The 19992-nt window shown below is 40.7% G+C and overlaps 1 long non-coding RNA gene across 1 annotated transcript; it reads left to right on the top strand.

Moving 5' to 3' along the window:
- Window positions 1–12392: 12392 nt before the first annotated feature.
- LOC120740677 lies at window positions 12393–16032 on the top strand. The gene is made up of 2 exons (XR_005697438.1): window positions 12393–14520; window positions 15163–16032. It is a non-coding gene; the product is annotated as an uncharacterized LOC120740677 (long non-coding RNA).
- The last annotated feature ends 3960 nt before the right edge of the window (window positions 16033–19992 follow it).

The raw sequence follows: 19992 nt of genomic DNA, 5'->3' as shown, positions 1-19992 counted from the left end.
TCTGAAGAATTTAAACTCCTGATATTGAAAAGGGGTAACAAAGACAAACAAAGCCCAGCTCTTCAGTTTTTGACTACTTAAATAAACCTGCCAGAGGTGGCAGAGCGAGGTCATAGAAAAGAAATGACCGGAGGTTTTACTGCGTTTCTTTTTTTGACAGTTTAAAAAGTTAATTCCAACTCGGATGCATTTCTTTCCTTAGAAACTGTTCGGAGTTCCTGTGAGGGTAAAGGAGCCACGATTACAGCCTTTTATCAAATTGATGTTGATGATTCTCAGCAGTAGTTTGATTTATCCACTCTTCATGTGTGTGTCACAGAAATTCTAAATTTGAAGCACTGTAGGTAGGGTGAGGCAAATTCCCCTTCAGGCGAAGATAATTACACAGTGAGATGTAAGAAATGCACAACTGAATCAGCGCAAGTGCTGAACTCGCAATCGACTCAGGTGCTACCAAACCAACTCGTCAAGTGAATAAAAGCAGCAGGATTTTGCTCACGGAGGCCGCTCAGAGAACGCTCTCAGAGAGCGCTGCTAAACCATCATCTGCAATGAGTCGCTCTCTCTGTGCAAACACGCTAAAAAGTCCTGCTGGTTCTGGGTCTTCAGGTCCTCGGGACCGAGGGGGAATCACTGTCACCCACAGGCTCCAAAATGAAAAGATACCCGGGGAAGACCTGGCACATATTCCACAGTTTTGTTGTGCGTGCAGACTGACAATAAAGGTCTATTCTATTCTATTAACAGAACAATCATACTCATAGTTGCACTAGTAAGAGATGGCAGCAAGAAAGCCTGACTCTGCCAGAGGTTCAGCCGACAGAGGTGCAGTGAAGAGTACAGCCAGCATGATACTTACTTAAATATTGCATCCTTCCAAATCTCCAAATGTAAATATAAAAAACAGTTTGACAGTCATACCACAAAATAAGACCTTAATGATGTCATCGGGACTGGGTGATGCCAGTGTGACAGCAGGTGCAGAAAATGAAGGCGCCACTAAAAGCAATTAAAGCTTTTATTATATTCTAAGTGCTTCATTTGGATTTACTGCTGCAGCCTTGATTTTGAATGTTTCTGATCAAAATATATTTTTATTAGACATCCAGAAAAAGAGATGCAAACGGTTTACTGAAAGTTAAAGACAAACTGCTGTTGTGTGATGATCAAGAGGACATGTAAGGTTCATGTTATTAGACTTTTTAAGAAACACACCACCTTTGGTGTCTGTTAGATAAATGAGGTCTGTGGTATTTAACAGGACGACGCCCAGTATTACTACATGCTGAGGCAACACTCACCTTAACGGCACTAATGAGTTGTTGGGGTCTGACTTTTCTTCTGGCGTCAAAATCAACAAATTTTCAGCCTTTACATTAGAAACTTCCCTAAACATTTTTTTTTCAGATCTACAACTGAAACCACACATTTCTAAAGTTCTGAGTTTTACACGAGCCACAGAGCGGGAATAAAACGTTTGTAATCACAAAACGAAGCAGAGCTCGAACGTCTCCGCCGTGGCTTTAATCAGCCTCGATTTACATGACGGACAGACTTCAAACAGCGTCTGTCTTTGTCAATCAAGTGTCACCTATAAAAAGAGCCTTCCATCACATTTCACTGACAACGAGAATTGAGAGGACAGATGAGATGAGCTCAAAATGAATTTTTTCCTCAGCGATAGCATCACCCTCCTGTGAACGCCGTCGCGCTGCGGCTCCAGAAGACTGATAAGAGCGACTCCTGCCTTTTAAAAAGGCAAAATGACGTGCAGGATACGGAGACACGGCCGCTCTTAATTCTCACTTTATCTGGCAGTAGTCGTGGTTTGAATATTTGTGCGGCAGGGTTGGCTCGCTGTGTGTTTCTCTGCCTGTAAGTCGCTGCCGAGGTCTTTGTGTCGGATTTTGTTAAATTATACAGCAGCTGATAAAGCTTCTCTGAGTATCTGCTGCTTAAAGAAGTTAAAGAAGAAAAAGAGGATGGACTTGAAGAGTGGGTTGGAGGGGAAGAGCTGACTTTGAAGGGCAGGTGAAAGATTCTTTTAATCCGCTCGGCAGATTTGGTGCCACAAAGAGAGAAAGAGAGGACGAATCCAGGCCGACTTAATGCCTCGCTCCTCTTCTTCCTGCTTTCCTCTCCTCCTCGTCGCCACGTCTCAAAGTAAATCATCACCTCAACAGGTCATTCATGCAATAATTGAGCCCTGAACTCTTAAAGTTGTCTTAAAACGATTGAGAACAATCAGTCAGAGGGTGGAGGTGAGGTTTAACAACTAAAAATGTACAGAAAGACCAGAAGCCAGTCAGCCTCAGTTTGAAGAAACTGACAGAAAGCCGAGAGGCACAGATTCATATCCACAGATTTTCAGAAACCTTCCCAGCAAAGCAAATTACCACATGATGTGAAAATTTTAAGAAAGACCAAAAAAGCCAAATCAGAAATCAGAGCAACACAAAAGCGAAAACAAACAGAGCCTAAAAGATTTCAACAAAAGGGGTTGAGAAGTAAAGACTAGGGTTAAAAAATGTTCACCGCAGTATAAAGAAATGGATGCAAAAAGACTTCAAACTGAAGCAAACAGCCACAAAGACTATTGACACAAATATCAGTCTTAAAATCAGATTCACAGACTCAAACTTACAGCTTTATAGAAAACGCCTCCACTAAATGCACAGACAGAAACTCGGAGACAGAAGCTAAGAGGTTAAAATGGAGAAAACAGAGACAAAACTTGACACACTGTGAAAACCAAAGTAAAAAAAAAAAAAGCAAAGATAGAATTTAGATTAAAAAAAAATCACTACAAATATACACGAAATGTCCACAATCTAAAGCAAATATCAAGAAGGAAACACAAAAGATGGATTTTTTTGACGACTTGAAACGTTAAAAGAAAACAAAGTCACCATAAACACACATGAAATGTCCACAGAAAAACGCACACTGGCCTCAGAGTGCATCAGTATGGATAAATGAATAGAAAACAAAGGTCGTCTTTGAGAAACAAACGGATGTACTGAGCTGAAAATACTGAAGGGAAACAAAGAGAATAAAGAAAAGACATGAAGATGTACAAAAAGTGACACAAAAAGATGCAAAGATATTAAAATCTGTTAAATTGTCTTTCTGGGTTGATGTTACTGAACTCAACCTCTCTAGACTCGGGTTATTGGCCTTTGATCATAACTATTAGTGTTAATAATCTTATTATCTGTATTTTTCTGGCCGGACTCTGGCGGACATCTTCAGCCTGCTGCAGATATAAATTACACCCATTGAATTATAAAAATATCCATGCTTCTTAGCAGACAGAGCCTCTCTTTTTTATGTCCTCCAACACAATTAATATGATGACTTTGAAATAGTAACCACAGTCTCACTTTCTTCCTTTTTAATTCTTTTTTTTCCCCTTCGTCTGATGTCACGGGTCCATTTTGGTCGAGTTTTACTTCCGTTTGTCCGTCTGCAGTAGAAGAATTGGCTGCACGAGTCTGAAATATGAGTCCTGTAATCACTGCGAGGGAGGAATGAGGCCGCAGAGTTCACAGCGTCTTAATTAGTTTGCAGTATATCTGTAATTATTCCTGCATTTTTAAATTCACTTAAGGCATTGCTCCCATTCTCCTTGCTCGACATTTTTTAAGGATCTGGTTCAAGGATGTCCTGCAGTTACTAATCAATCCCGCATCAGACCCAAAAAGCTCCGTGTAATTACAGCCTCTGTTTTTTTTTGAGGAATGATCCGACGTATGGATTTAAAACCAGATGCCATTTTTAGACTCCACACTTTTCTTTGTCCTCATCATTTAAAAGAAGCGGAGTTGCAGGACGAGCTGCAGAGCTGAGCATCGACCGCCTTTGTGACATTCATCATAAAGAGAGTTTACAATCAAATATGTAGAAAAGCATACGTGATTTTAGAAGGGAAATCTACGACATTTTAAAATCTTTATACAGTTATTTAAGAGTGTAATAGTCCTCACAACAAAGTAATCGATCATTTCTTTGCCTTATGACAGCAACGAGATGCGATGCAGAAAATATGGAAATAAAGGAAGATATTCAAAATATTGTTTTCTATAAAGTCCCCACAAACAGATGCCAAATAATTATATATAGAATTAACAAAATACTCAAAAGGCAACACAAAATGCCCATAAACGGATTCTAATTTCCCACAAATTGATGAAAAAATTAAGACGAGATAATCATCCAAAGATGCACATATACAGCTGTAGTGAAATAATAACTTTTAACAGAATAGAAACAGTTGGAATAAAAAGGTGTATTTACATCTGTGAGCGTCTTTCTTGCTGGTATTCACGGTCACGTTACTTTCTCCTCTCCCTGCTCTCAGTCTGGCTGTACGTATACCTTCTTACATACAGAGTGGAGCAGATAGAGAAACAGCAAAAGTAAAGGTAATGTTAATATTGTTGACAAAGTCATACTTTAAGTGCAATAAAAGTCTGAAAGTCTCTGAAACTTTGAAGCCCTGGAAATTATTATGAGTTCGCTTTCCTCACAGTAACCACAAAACTGCATGAATATTCATACCAAATTAATGAGAAAGACGTTTGTCCTTGTCATTTCATCAGCTGCACCTTTGTGTTATCACAAAGTGACTCACTGAGCATTTTTCTAACCTTATTAAAATTCAAAAGGTGCTATGTTGAACTGAAGGGATGGTGAGTTTGTTCAAGGTTTCCTTCTGTGCCTGAAAAAAACTCGAACCTTCGGCGCCTTTTGTTTCCTTGGATCTCGACATGGCGACGTTAATGATGCTGCCATTCAACCCGTCGCTCATAAATGGAAAAACATCAACAGAAACCAGCATAGAAGAGGATGGAGGTGGGCTGACGTTAATGCTGCATTCACAGAAATTTAGACTTTTTTGCTCCTCAGACACGGAAACATGTCCCAGTGCTTCCTGACATTCAACTGTTTGGACATCCCTCAGAAATCAATTTGCTTTCCGGGTTTGTGCTTATTATTTTGTTCCTTTAAAAGTCAAGCTGACACGGCAGATGACGGACTGTCACATTCTTCTTGTTTCCTTAAAGTGTATTCAAACTCTGAAGAAAGAGCCTTCTGCTTCCAGGGAGATTGCACAGTCATCAGGATTTCTGAGGAAGTGCCATCGTCAGAGTAGGAGTGATTTTTCTGAACAGAACAAGAGAAAAGATTTTATTTTTTCCCTTTGCTTCATTTCAACAGGGGAGCACAGAGGTGGTGTTGAAGAAGAGCCAGCAAGGAACTCTGCGAGAGCTGCGACAGGTCTTTAAAGAAGAAATGAAAACACTGCATCTTCTTCAGCATACACATTTTAAAAGAATTGCCCTGGCAGTTTTATTCCTTTAATGCAATCGTCAGGTCCTAACCTCGTAGCGGCCTGCCACCTTGCCATTCCCCAACGGCCACAGCCGGCCAGCATGTTTCTACAGTTTGTTTGTGTGTAAAAACCTTTTTGCACATGCTGCATTTTAAAATATTTCAACAATATCAATACTGAGGAATAAATCATGAACTATAAATAAATACTTGACAAAATATTTTTACAATATTTTACGTTTTTACCCTTCAGTCAGTGGGGCTCACTTCTGTCCAATGACAGCAATGCTGAGGTGAGTTGTTGAGGATATCCTGAACTTTTCTGTTGGTGAGTGCTGCCATTCTTGTTTGCTGTTAGCTGCTGTTAGCTAACAGCCATAGCTATGTTAGCATTGTGCTTCCACAGACTGAATGGGCACATCTCACAGATACACACAGTGCCGTTATTCATTAAAACTACCAAAGTAGGCAGGAAGAAACCTCCAGCAGAACCATCCTCAGAATTCAAAATAACAGAAGTATCGTTGGCAATGTCTTACTGCAAGTGCAACTTTTTCAGCTTGCTCTTAGTGGCTTCTTTATGTGTCAGCTGTGTTAAGGTACAAACACCTTAAAATACTCAAAAAGTTAAATTTCATATTGCTGTTAATTTTTGACACCTGTGGGAAAGAGTACGTTTTCTATTTGTGGTATGCTCAAAGTGTAACTGTTGTTGCGAGATCGATCAACTTCAGACCAGACAACAAACTACGGAGGCTCCGGAAAAGTGCAATCAAACGATGAGTTTTATTATCACAGGAGAACAACCAACCATCAGCATACAGAATGTGTTGCTCTGACAAGAATACATTGGGTTCTGGTTTTATAGGACAAAATATCACACCTACGTCAATACAGTTCAAAAATACTTGGTGACAGACGGGCAAAAGTTCAACCTGTACAAGCAAGGGTTCATCACGTACACTTCTAATAACTATAAACTGACATATAACTTCTCCTTTCTACATTACTTGCCTTTTAAGGTAATAACTTCAGGTCTTAGCTTTTCTGAGAGCTAATAATTGGACCCTCGTCATTAATCACTAAGTAGAGTACTTTAGCAGCCAGTCTCAAACTGAAGTAGAAGACGCTTAGGCCTTCACTCAGACCTGCTACTAGATTAATATGTGTATCGTAAGCGTGCATGCAATTAACCTGCTATGTTCTCATCTCCCCTCAGCATGTATCATCTGGACACTCTCACCAGTGAAGCTTAAAACCTTCTAGAATGGAACATCAACTCTTAACCAAGCACATTTATGCATTGTGTATAAATAGAAAGGTCAATGTGATGACAGACATATTCAATGCAATATAAACCCTGTAGGAAATATTACTGATAAATGATACTGTGAAACATGTTATTAATACATTCTTCATAAGGCAAATTATATGGTAGCAATAAAAGAATCTCTGAATCCCAACATTCCCTCTTTTGACATTCCAACAGGAATGTCACCATATTTCATGTTGTATCACTCCCTGCCCCACTCTATGGGTTCCAGGTTCATCTGGTAGATGCCCTCAACCCAGCCAGGGTTCGCAACCCTCGCCACTATCTTTACCAACAATCCTCTGACACAAGGAATGATACAACAACCAGCGATGACCAATATTCCCAAAAATACAGCCAATGAGCACATCACTGACATAGCCACACCTACCCATTGTCCAAACACGGATGTCATCCAGGATGCCAGCGGGTTTTCAATACCTGAGTGCTCATGCATGGTTTTAGACAAATTTTCCGGCCCTCCAGAGCTCGGGTTACTGAGCCATCTGGGGCAGTAATGTTGTTCCATGGCGTCCCTCTTTTTGCCAAAATGTGTCTCTTATGTCTGGCTGCTAAGGTACGTGTGTTGTGTTGCTGAATAGCCTTTACCTGATTTCCAATCAGTATGAGTGGAGCTCCCAGTGGCACCATTTCACATGTTCCTACGCTTCCTATAGGAACACGAACCAAAAGGGTGCTTTGCCCACAATAATAATACAACCCACTTCTTGCCCATGTTCCAATTAATGTGCTCGGGTCACTCACATTATTCGTGGTTCTTCCCGTGGGTGTGACGGCACACCAAGTAGGGTCGATTTCTCCCACGTGGTACTTTACTTTATCTGTAGAAAACCTGAAACATGTATAGTTATCTTGTTTTGGCATAAATGAATTGGCATTCTCCGCTTGCCCTATCGTGTTTGGTGCCGAGATTATTAGTTTATCAGTTAGATTTGTCATTGAGTTTTTAAGTGTGACTCAGGCTTTGGGGTAAACTAAGTGTACCCTAATTACCCCAAACGAATCTGTTCCTGACATGTCCACCCCGATTACCAGATAGAATACGCCTCCCGGGCTCTCGGCTTTAGGCACTATGTTCCATGGACCTAAGAAGATGGTGACAGGGTTATGAAAAACAGAATAAACCCTTTGAATTACTATTCCTTGCAGGCCTTCCTGCACATTTGGCTGCCATCCTACTCCTGTCCAACCTACCTCATTTTCCCAGGAGCACCACTGACCCGCTGTGTATGTATGGATGTGTTTGCCCCAGGAGGGGCTTTGCAATAAGCATAACTGGAGCATATCATAGGGTGATTACAGACCCACACATCATATGCTCTCCAGCTGCTACTAGCTGCTGCACACTTAATGACGTCACACAAATCAAACGTGAATGAGCTGGTGGACCCTTTAACATAATTTAATTCTATGCCGTTGTATGTGCTGAGACACTCATCACCTTTACCTGACACCTCGCACTTTAGTCTTTTCACCGATCCCGTTTTAGCAACTATTGTCTCAGGAAGTGCTGTGCTGGACTGGCATCCGTGTCCGACCGATTCACAAAATGCGCCCTGCAACATAGAGACCTAATATTTAATAATCCACATTTCACTGTTTATGCTTGTTTATGTTTAAGTTGTTTATTTCTAGCTTTTAGTTTGTTCATATCTGTTTGGGAGCTGACACAGTCTCTATGGATAAGGGTTTTTTCCTCGGGTACCCTAAGGAGAAAAGCTCCAGAGAGGTGTGTTTCATGTTAAAAGCTAAAATATAACAAAAGAGATTTTGCTCAACAAAACAATACCTTTCAATTGCCGAACCCTATCTCTCCCCTCAACGGGTTGTATGCTTCAATGTTTCCTAATTAAGCTGTGAGACAGCACCTTGCGTTTACGCTGGGCTGTGAGCTGCCCTAAATCTACTTCCTACACCTTCACTCCTTCTAGTTCTTTCAATTTGTTACCGCTCCTTTTGGTGGCGCGGCGACCTTCTGCGATGCTCTTCTTCTTTCTTCGGCCTTCCAGGTGGACCACTGGTCGGCCCGTTGCACAGGTGAGAGGGTTTATTCTGCCTCTGTTTGTCGACACCTGTGTTCTTTGAAGACGAGTTTTCCTCTACCAAGCTCTCGTGTGCGGGTGCACACTGCGACCAGTGGTACCAGGTGTCGCCTTTCTCTTCCAGTCGAACTGCTGTAGTCGTTCTGGAAATGACCTCGTAAGGACCCATCCAACGTGGTTCCTTCCACTTTCGTTTGAGCACCTTCAGCCACACCACCTTTGCCTCCGGGGTTGCCCTGTCCACAGCGTGTACTCCAGATGTGACCTGTTTTGTGAAACTGGAGCTTCTCGCCACCCCTGTGGTCGCTGTGGTACTGGAATGTTCTCCTGTAAAGGATAGAAAACAAAAAGCCTCTCCCTGCTACACCTCACTAATCTACTGAGTTCATCTAATGTTCCCTTAATTATTCAAAGTTGGTTCAAGACACCATGTTCTGGGCTCTATCCTTTATATTAACTTTACTTAATCTCAATGCTCTTTATGTGTGTAAAGAGTTTCTTCTAAACAGGATTCAGTTCATTTTAATCCTTCAATTTAAACATGAAAATAACAATTTCTGCCTCAGTTTTACCATATCTAAATCATCAAACACCCCAAAAGTCATAAAATGATCCTAAAACCCATTTCAAATTAAACCTTAAATCCCCCCTTTTGTGACACTCAAAATGCTTCACCTGAGCTTAGAAAATTAAAGAAAAAGGTTAGTCCTATCATTTTACACCTCAGCAATCCTCCTCTCAGGTAAACAAAACCTGTGTGTTAACCCGAACTTCACATTTCATACTGAGTTTTCCTCACTTATGATCCAGTCTGTGTTATAAGAAAGAAAACTTAAAACAGAACAGTCATCAGTCATGTGCTTCACCTTAGTCCAGTCTTTACCTCAGTGTCCAGTTGGTCCAACCTTCGTTCACCTCGTCTGTCCAGTCACCGTCCATCTACACACATCCATTCATACATATTCACACCAGGTATTGCTAATAGTGGAGACCCCCATGCAAATAATCAGATTCTCCACTCTCAGCAACATGAGCTCATTCATTTGTTTTATTCTGTTTTGTTTTTTTGTTTTGTTTAGGAAGCTAGTTTTTTATGCTTTTGACTGGATTGAATCGCTACAATCCTTTTAGACAGACCTGATCACAGGTAGGCTTCTCCTCAGCCAGTTGTAATCTGGAAAGCCCACCTTATATTTGCTCTCCCGAGAATTTTCAGCGCTGTTATTCACTGTTGCAGGCCTGCTTAGAACAAAAATGAGAAAAAAGAGAGCTGATTATTAGCTCATCAAGCACAAAACAAAATCACCTGACAGGTTTTCTCTAAGTGCACTGTTACCAAAATAATGGGCCCCTCTCAGACATGTCCATGGTTAATCAAACTCCCTCCATTAAAATAACAAGAATATCCAAAGCAAACTGACCGAATCAATCCATCACTACAACAACAACCTCAAAAATCTTAAACACAGAACATTTTGCCCCAAGTTCTTCAAGGTCCTGTCCCTCCGAAGTTAACTGACATAATTTCACCTGCTCAATACACAGAAAGTCTTGTTAAACGCCACACAGTCACAGTGTCTCCTCCAGTGCAAGCTTCACTCACACAGTCAGACAGGAAACCCAAGTTTCTCTTTTTTCTTTTCCTGTCCCGAGTCATTCAACTACTTTGCATACTGAGTCATCTCTCAAGAAGTTGCCGTGACCAGAGAAATACATGTTCAAACATTACCACCTTATTAAATTATTTTATTTATTTCAACCGTGATCACTGGTTTTGATCACTCAGTACGAGAGCACTCCTAAGTCACTCTTTTAAAACTACTTTAATCACTGTTTCTTTTTTCCATAACTCACTCCCTTTGTCATATAGCTTCTTTGAGTTATTCCACAACTTCAAACACAAGTGTATTCTATTAAACATTCACACCATTCTATCACTCAGAGAAATAGGAAGCTGATCTTCATTGCATATGTTTGTGTTCTAAGCCAGGTTTAATCAATGTCTATGCATTAATCAACATGAGCTTGTCTTGTCTTTGTAAGGTTAATGCATTTTCTCTTTGTGTTTGTGATTTTGCATGTGTTGCTTTGCAGTGTTTCAGACTCCTTCACAATTTTCCCTTTAAACAGTCAATTTTCTCCTTCCCAAATTTGCTAACCCAAATTTTGATTTCCCACCTTAAATAACAGCCTTCCTTGTCCTCAGCCAGAAGTTAGGCTCCACTTGCCACTTTCCCCCTCCGCCTGAGCCCAGCGGCTTTACCCTTGAGGTCCCGTCTTCTTCACTTCATCTCACCCGTGAGTCTGAGCTCACAGGGACTGAGGCCGAGTAATCGTGACTGTGCCTGCCTTAGGTTGTCCCAGGGTTTCGAGGTGGGATCTTACCCGTCATGGGCTATCCAGCCTTCCATACTCGCCTGATACGGGGGCCAAGTGGGCAGGGGTGCTATGAGGGGAGGGGACACACTGGCTCTGGAAATTAAAGGAGTGCTCTGGAGTGTAAGCTGCTTCCTTCATTGCATCTTATATTAAACTATCTCACTTCTGATTCTTTCCTAGAATAATTTCACATATGGCACTTTGTGTGTGTGTGTTTTCTATTCATTAATGTAATTGTCAGTTATTTTCTCTCTTTATTTTACTTTTTTATCTGTTTGTTTGTGACGTTCTACTTTAGTTCTACTAAATCTTGATGTAAAAACAATACCCCCTCTTTCACGCACACACTCTGCAGTTTGCCTACGCACACACTTCTCTCTCAGACTTCCTCTGTTCATACACTCACCTATGAGTTATTATTTGTTATTTATTATTTTGTACAAATCACACAGAATCATTCAAATCGAGTACTCACAGCATTCACACACTTAGAATCACTCAAAATACGCTTTCCCAAGAGTATTTTATCAAACATGCTTTCAAGAATCAGAAAGAGGAAGTAGACAACACTCAGTAACTGCGTCTGTCCTATTAAAAGAGAAGAGAAATAAACACATATGGGACAATTCTCCCCATCTTAGACAAAATGTGACCTTAAATGTCCTTTTCTAAGTCATGTTCTTCTCTATACACAACTCTTGGCCTCCAGGGCATAACCTTTGGACTTGTAACTCTGATATAAGTCCACACAGTACAGAGAACCTGCAAGTTCAGTTTTTTCTTTTTTAAATTCTCCACACACTTGAAGAACTGTTTGTCATTTATCTGCCCAAGAACTTCATCAAATGGACCTCGCCGGGTCCAGTAGTCTTCAGCACATGTATCTCACCGCTGCCAGTGAGGATTTAAAACAGTTTCTTGTCAGCATTCACTTATCAAATGGACTGCAGCCGATCCAGCAATATCGACACAATTGTGTATCCTCATGTACACAACTTAATCTTCACTTGTATCACAGCACATCTAGTAATATCTTCAGAATTACTTCATCATAGTAAACATTGATTTTCCTTTAAAATCAATTTACCATTAGAACTCAAGATCACAGCTGACTCGATTCTCTGAAATCCTGAGTCAGTTAAACACCTTGCTCAACTCAAGGTGTCCTTTTCTCGGGCTTCCTCGTCCGAGCTCACTCTTTTTACCCCGGCATGCGCATTCAGAAGATCCCCTTCTCACTGTAATTCCATTCTCATAGACCCAAAAGTAAGCATATTATCTCCCTAGTCAAAAGTGAAAACCGTTCCTCACACAGTAATTCTTAATCCAACCTTAAAGTGAAACAAACACCCTTCGTGTTTTGAAACTAAAAGAGTAAGGAAGAGCGCCCAACTTTAACTGCGCATGTTGTTACTGAACAACACACAGACCCAGACCCAGGGCAGTTCTTCCTGGATCATTTATCAACATCCAAACCAACACAGTCCACATCGATTATTCTTCTGGACCTCAGTGGATCCACCAAAATTCATGTAGGTATATCAACCATTCACCGATTTATTTCTTCCTCAGACCACACCGGATCTGTTAATATCAACAAAGCTGCACACTCAGAATGGTACAGCTGATTCTTCCCATCAGACTGCGCCGGATCTGTTACTTCAGCACAATAAAGACTGATTTTCCTTCAAAATCAGTTTACCAAGAGCCACAGAACCATTTCTGACTCGATTTTCTGAACTTCTGTGTCACTTAAACATCCTGACGGCACCAGGTGTTTTCTGTCGGACTTCCTCTTTGAAGATCAAGTATAGAGGGTGTCTGTCCTGCAAAGTTTTTGTTGGGCAGCACATAATTTCTCCACATATTTCCTTACAGCTTTGAATTCTTTATCTGCTGCTTTAGTTGTTCTTGAACAAGACATGTGGATGGCTTTGCTCAGCTGCTCCGGCTGATCATTTAGTGGCTTATATAGCCTTGGTTCACTAGATGTCATAGTTGAGCTCTTCATTTTGGTTCCTCTGAGATTTCCCCAAAATGGCTGCTATATGACTCCTCCTTGCAAGTTTCTTGAGGCGACTTCCCTATTTCTTTATCAGATGTCCTGCAGCCACCCAACAGTCACTTCCTCTTTTCATACCCTGTTTGATATAACCAGCACTGGGTCAGAACAGCATTTGCTTCAGAAATTCTCAAAACAGCCACAATTATCAGCACTACAAAATAAACACACCACACCAGCTGCAACTCTTGCTCTAAAACCAAGCACAGAGCTTTTATACTTCATGCAACTTGTAGACCGATCCTCAGTAAAAAGAGGAAGTGCGGGCCAACCCAAAAACTGCGCAGTTGTATATTTCAGATACCTTAGACCTGCACAAAGTTAAAAACAATTCTCTTCTCTTTCTGTTAAAGTCAAACTCACACCGTTCAGCAAGGCCTGCTTTTAAATCACCAAGAGACAAGCAACGTTATTCTTTTAATCTTAAAGAGGCCTACAGTGCGTGTTTCTTCTCCTGTTCAAAGGGGAAGTAAAAAGGGGAAGTAGGCTGCACCCAGTAGCTCTTAGCTGAAACAATATCTGCTGGTACACTTTTGATAAAACAAGTGGTTTCACCTGCACAAACCAGCCAGTCTTAACACCTAGATCACACCTAAAGACACTCAAATCTCTCATTCAGAAACAAATCCTCTCTCAGCAAGTTCAGCCAGCTCTTTAAACCTTCTTAAACAATGACCAACAAACTCAAGAAGCTGGTCCTCCGTTATGTCTGCAGAGAGTACAAGCATATAATAGTTTCCCCTAAATTCTCTCGGTTTTCACTGAAACAAAATATTATGGCACACCAACATTTACTGTGGAAATTCTCACTCTTCTAAATGACCATGCTGGGCCAGAACTGGGGCTAAGCCTTCACACAGTTCTACACAATCAACCCGAAACTCTGGTTCGGTTAAAATCTCCGCTCTAACAAAATCAAACTCTCTATCTGATGTTTCACAACAAACCAACACCTCCACAGGCTCCCCATGAGTGACAGGTGTCAGCAAAATAGTCAAGGTAAAACCAGTTAATGTCCTAGAATCAAACGTCTGATAGGGGAACCTTTCTTCCATTCACCGTGCACTCGCTCCTTCATTTATTACTGCGTTTCCTGGTTGAACTTAAAAAGGGGAAGTGGCCGCCCCCAAATGTTAACTAGGCACTTTCTCGCCAGAGAGAAAAGAAAGGAAAAAGAGACTTTTTAAAAAGCCTCACACAGCCAACCTGCAGGCGCCTGGCACTTTAATTACTTCAGACGGTTTCTTACGTCACAACCTCAGTTCAGTTCAAGGCGGATATGCACACTGCCGCTCGTCTTTCAGACGCCAACAAGAATAACAACAAAAACACAGCTTTTCACGGACCACGGCGGGCCCAAAAATGCACAGGTAATAGCTCCCAGTATTTTATTATCAGACTTCTCATTTTTAATAATCAACTCACTTCACTACAAAACCTCAAGCTCACGGCTTGGCCTGAGTTTCTCTTCAATCATATATCAACACCTCGGACCTTCTTGTCCGGTATTTATTCTCAACACATGTCACTATTCCTCGGAGCTTCTGTCCGGTATTTACTCTTAAAACATGTATTTATTAAGTGTCTCTCAAGATGATCCTCTGCGATCACCAGGGCTATATCTGAGGCCACAAAGTCTCAGCGGGGCCCCACCCCTAGTTTAATACCCAGGAAACGTCTTTCCCGGGGGTGGAATCCTTCGGTTCCGTGACTTTAGACACTTCTTAATGCCTTTATTCCTTACACACAAATCAGTCTCTCTTCTCTATTTCTTCAACAACAACGTCTCAAGTTACTTTTAGCTCAGTACTGCTTTTTCCTAGTTTCCATGAATGCAACAATTCTCTCAAGTTTCACTTTCGTTGCAAATAAAGATTTCTATTTTAAACAAAACTCAAAACAGAGATCAACGGATGACCACTTGACTACTTGTTTTAGAATTATACTCCAATACAGCACAATTTCTGTTTAAGAGGTTTGTGCCTTACCTTTTTGTTCTGTGGGCCCAATAGTCAAAGTGATCACCGTGACGTCTGCCGTCTGATTCACTGATCCGGCCTCGACCTCCGCTGACAACAACACCTGAACCTCGTTCTACTGATCCTCAGTTGCCCGCATCCTCCACCAAATGTTGCGAGATCGATCAACTTCAGACCAGACAACAAACTACGGAGGCTCCGGAAAAGTGCAATCAAACGATGAGTTTTATTATCACAGGAGAACAACCAACCATCAGCATACAGAATGTGTTGCTCTGACAAGAATACATTGGGTTCTGGTTTTATAGGACAAAATATCACACCTACGTCAATACAGTTCAAAAATACTTGGTGACAGACGGGCAAAAGTTCAACCTGTACAAGCAAGGGTTCATCACGTACACTTCTAATAACTATAAACTGACATATAACTTCTCCTTTCTACATTACTTGCCTTTTAAGGTAATAACTTCAGGTCTTAGCTTTTCTGAGAGCTAATAATTGGACCCTCGTCATTAATCACTAAGTAGAGTACTTTAGCAGCCAGTCTCAAACTGAAGTAGAAGACGCTTAGGCCTTCACTCAGACCTGCTACTAGATTAATATGTGTATCGTAAGCGTGCATGCAATTAACCTGCTATGTTCTCATCTCCCCTCAGCATGTATCATCTGGACACTCTCACCAGTGAAGCTTAAAACCTTCTAGAATGGAACATCAACTCTTAACCAAGCACATTTATGCATTGTGTATAAATAGAAAGGTCAATGTGATGACAGACATATTCAATGCAATATAAACCCTGTAGGAAATATTACTGATAAATGATACTGTGAAACATGTTATTAATACATTCTTCATAAGGCAAATTATATGGTAGCAATAAAAGAATCTCTGAATCCCAACACTGTTTTCAGAGGTGAGCTGTTTTATGCGATGGCCAAATGTTTGATTATTTTATTTCTGAGTAAAACATACATTTGAGTCTGTTCATATAACATTCACTCAAACAGTAAAGAAGTTATCTTGGCTTAATAGTTTGTGATCATGCCAAAAAAAATTAACAAGATCTCATGAATTAGGAGTCCCAAAATATATCCTCCCACTTCACAGCTCTATAAGAGCAAGCTGGTTTTTAAGACGCCAATTAAAATGTGGCAGTAACACGACTGCCAATTTAGTTCGAAAACTTCATATACCCACTGTGTTTGGTGGGCTGCAGAGGGCTGTTATTTTTAAATTGAGGATTGTTTAGTTTCACTAAAACAGGATCACGGTAGTTTGTGAAATACTCGTAGCAGTTAATGTATATACAAGTTTTCTTTCTACCTCACCAATTTAGGCTACGTCCACACGTACACGGGTATTTTTGAAAACGGAGATTTTCCGTTTTCGTTTTAAAAATTAATCCCGTCCACACGTAAAGGCAGAAATGAAGGAAAACGCTGCTAGGAACATGCCAAAGCAACAGGTGGCGATATATTCCTAACCGTGCAGAAATGTTGGCCAATCAGAAGTCTAGAAGCCTTGGTGGGAAAAAGTAAACAAAGCTGGGGCATAGAAGCAGAACCGAGTGGTATGTGTGGAGGGACAGTAACTGTGTGTATATATGTAAGCATTTAAACACTGCAGAGAGTAGAATTAACAGTATTGTAGAAATTCATTTCACCGAAACAATAACGTGGCGCACAGTGTGACGTCAAAAAATGCGCACACCTTTGACGCTGCGTTTTCTGCGTTTTTCTCATCCACACTAAATACAAAAACGGAGTTTTCAAAAATATCCACCCTGGCCAGAGTTTTTAAAAATCTCTGTTTTCAGTGACCAAAAACGCCGTTTACGTGTGGACGAAAGGTGCAAACGCATAGAAAAATCTGCGTTTTCAAAAATACCCGGGTACGTGTGGACGTAGCCTTAGATGAACATGTTTTAAAAGCAGCCTAGCCTCACGTTTTTCCCGTTCATGTACAAGTTTTAAAGGCTGAAACAATCTGGAAGCTGGAGGGCTGCTCACATGGTTGTTTGATGTGGACCTTGGACTTTGGTCCACACCAAACTGAATTCATTTCAGACAAAATGAGAAAAGTTTGCTTGAAATTCTTGAAAATGCTTTAAAAAAACAAACAAAAATATGCCATAAGAATTCACAGTCTTTGCTCAATACTTTGAAGGACCAGTTACAGCCTTTTGATGCAAGTTTATTTTTTGGTAGCTCACGTCACAATTTGTAGCTCAGGTCGGGGTTAAATTACATCCCCTTACAACATTGAAGCTGGTAGGGAAATACCTAAAACTAAAAAAGTTCACTGTGTCTGGATGACAGACAAACCTTTGATAAAACAACATAATTTCACAGTCTGGGAATGACAACGTTTTGGACTTTACCTGCACCAAAATCAGTAATACAATCACCTCAACCCACAAAAAAAGTAGGAAACTGTATTCAGCCAAGGCATGAATGCCTCACTTCTCATACAACTCAAGGCTCTGAATGATCTCCTGTTTTTATTTTGGTGCCAAACAGCTGAAGGTGAAATGATTCTTCCATTTAGAAGATTCAGGGTGATTTAACAAAGACATATTTCATGTTTTTAAATGTGGGGCTGTGTCTAAATGCACCCATCACTCTAACTATATTATTTTGTCCCCCAAAACTGTGTCGAGGGGACTGAGGACAATGACAGGAAACAGATGGCTTAAAAGACACAAAAGCGATTAAAAGAAAGCAGAGTGCATTTACAGCTGGCTTCTGCTCTGAGACAAAGAGGCATTAAAAGTTACAGAAGTGACTGGAAGGTTGTTGGTTTGAACCTTGGAACAGTGGAAAGGGTTACGGATACAAAGTGAACGTGTGCTAATGCTGCCTAAATCAGCTCTTTACACAAATAAGGTTTACTTTGTGTTAGCATTGGTCATCATGCAATTGTTTCATCACATTACTTCTATTTTCCTGTCACCTAAACAGCAGAAGGTCTAAGACAATGTTAAATTAGTACATAGCATCATTTAAGCACTGTTTCATCAGCATTTCACCTGCTCTAACAATTTTGCAAATATATAATGTTGTTTTTACATTGTGACATTTGTCACTTACTATTTTATTTTATTTCGTTCATCCTGTTCATTCAGGACTCATGAGCACCCCCTGCTGTTCCTTTAGCTGAACTGCAGCCAAGTTCCATTCATTGGCTCCCTGATAAGCACTACTAAGATGTTAATGTTGAAACCCATAAAATAAATAAATAGGAAATTAAATATCAGATTGGTTTGAGACAATAATGAACATTTCCAGAAGAAAAATGTCCACCCCATGAAATTTAAGCTTTTTGGACCATGTTTATTCTGGAGTGTCTTATAAGGACTGTGCTCCTAATAAATGGACCTATTTATCCAGTATGAGGCTATAATGGGGGAGCAGGGTTAAAGACTCAGTTCTTGCATTTATCATGCAGACTGGAAGTTACCAGTGAAGCTGCTGCCTGACTAGATACGATTTTCACGATTCCGATTCCATTTTCGATTTTGTTTAACGATTCGATTCTTTATCGATTCTTTTTAAAAAAGGAGAACACTAAGGTCGATTAGCTTAGAACTTTGTTTTATATCTTCTCTTTGAACAAGATAGAAATTTAGGAGTAACATGGCCTTACAAACCCAACAGTGAGATCTTAAGAGATCCACAGCCTACGGCTCTTCAATGGGGTGTCACAGGGTCCCCAGGAAAAAAAATATAAATGTAAAATAATAAAATAAATATTCTTCTGTAGCAATAACAAAGTATAACATAAATTATTCTGTAGCAATTACACAAGAATATCCAGTAATGTCCCTGCCTACAATTAAACACATTCACTTACCGAAAATCGGGGGCACCTGCTGTGACAAATAGGTGCAAACCTTTGACCACAAACATAGTCACTGCTCGGTGACATTCGTCTATCCTGGCCTGAAAGGAGACGCTAACGGTAAACTGCAGCGAGAACTGCCAGCATCTGAGCCAGACTCTGTCTCTTTCATCATGGTCACCTAAATGCAGCGCACAGTAATGGCAGGTTTTGTAATAAGGCAGATCGCGCTAACATAATATGCACTGTTAGTTGATTATTTACCTGCCGCATTAACGGGAGAGGACGTGCAAACGTTACCGCTGCTGCTGGGTTGACATTTACTAAAAAAACGACATTCATTTAAGGTTATCGCGTGTTTTGTGAGCAAATGCTTTTGCATATTTGTAGCGTTTCCTCCCTTAAATTAAATATCTACTTTGCAAGTATTGCAAGTTGCCCTGTTGTCATCCGTTCTCGTAAAGTATAACCAAACTTTTGAGCGTTTGAGCCGCAATGTTTCCTGTCAGGTAAATGACGCTCCGCAACGTGGTGACGTCATTCGGGGCGACTGGAATCGATAAGGGAATCGTTTGCAAAAATGTCAAACAATTCCAAGGAATTGAAACAGTGGGAACCGGTTCTCAACAAGAAGCGGTTTTCGATACCCATCCCTATGCCTGACACAGTTGGAGCACGCTCTGGTCATCTCACACATAAAAAGGAGAAACGATGCTGCTATAGTGCGAGCCCCCATCCCAGCAGCAATGAACCTCTGGGAGTCAGGAAAACTCCACCTGCTACTTTGAACGTCCAACACTCGACTGGAAAATCTGCTGGAAAAAGGTGTTCCCTTTGCTCTTCAACCACCGACAGGAAGTCAGAGGCTGACTGCTTCTCCTGTCATATGTCAGCACGCCCTGAGCACAGCATGATGCAAACTGTGTGTTCAGCTTTAGCTGTTTTTAGTTGTCCGTGCAACCATAATGAGATCTTAGTTTGTTAGTTTGTACTCCCATTCCTGGTGGGTGTTGAACAAT

This window comes from Simochromis diagramma, unplaced genomic scaffold, assembly GCF_900408965.1.
Source record: "Simochromis diagramma unplaced genomic scaffold, fSimDia1.1 OVJJ01000433.1, whole genome shotgun sequence".
Taxonomy (NCBI): domain Eukaryota; kingdom Metazoa; phylum Chordata; class Actinopteri; order Cichliformes; family Cichlidae; genus Simochromis; species Simochromis diagramma.
The sequence above is the reverse complement of the archived record's forward strand: the minus strand, read 5'-3'. Positions and strand labels throughout refer to the sequence as shown.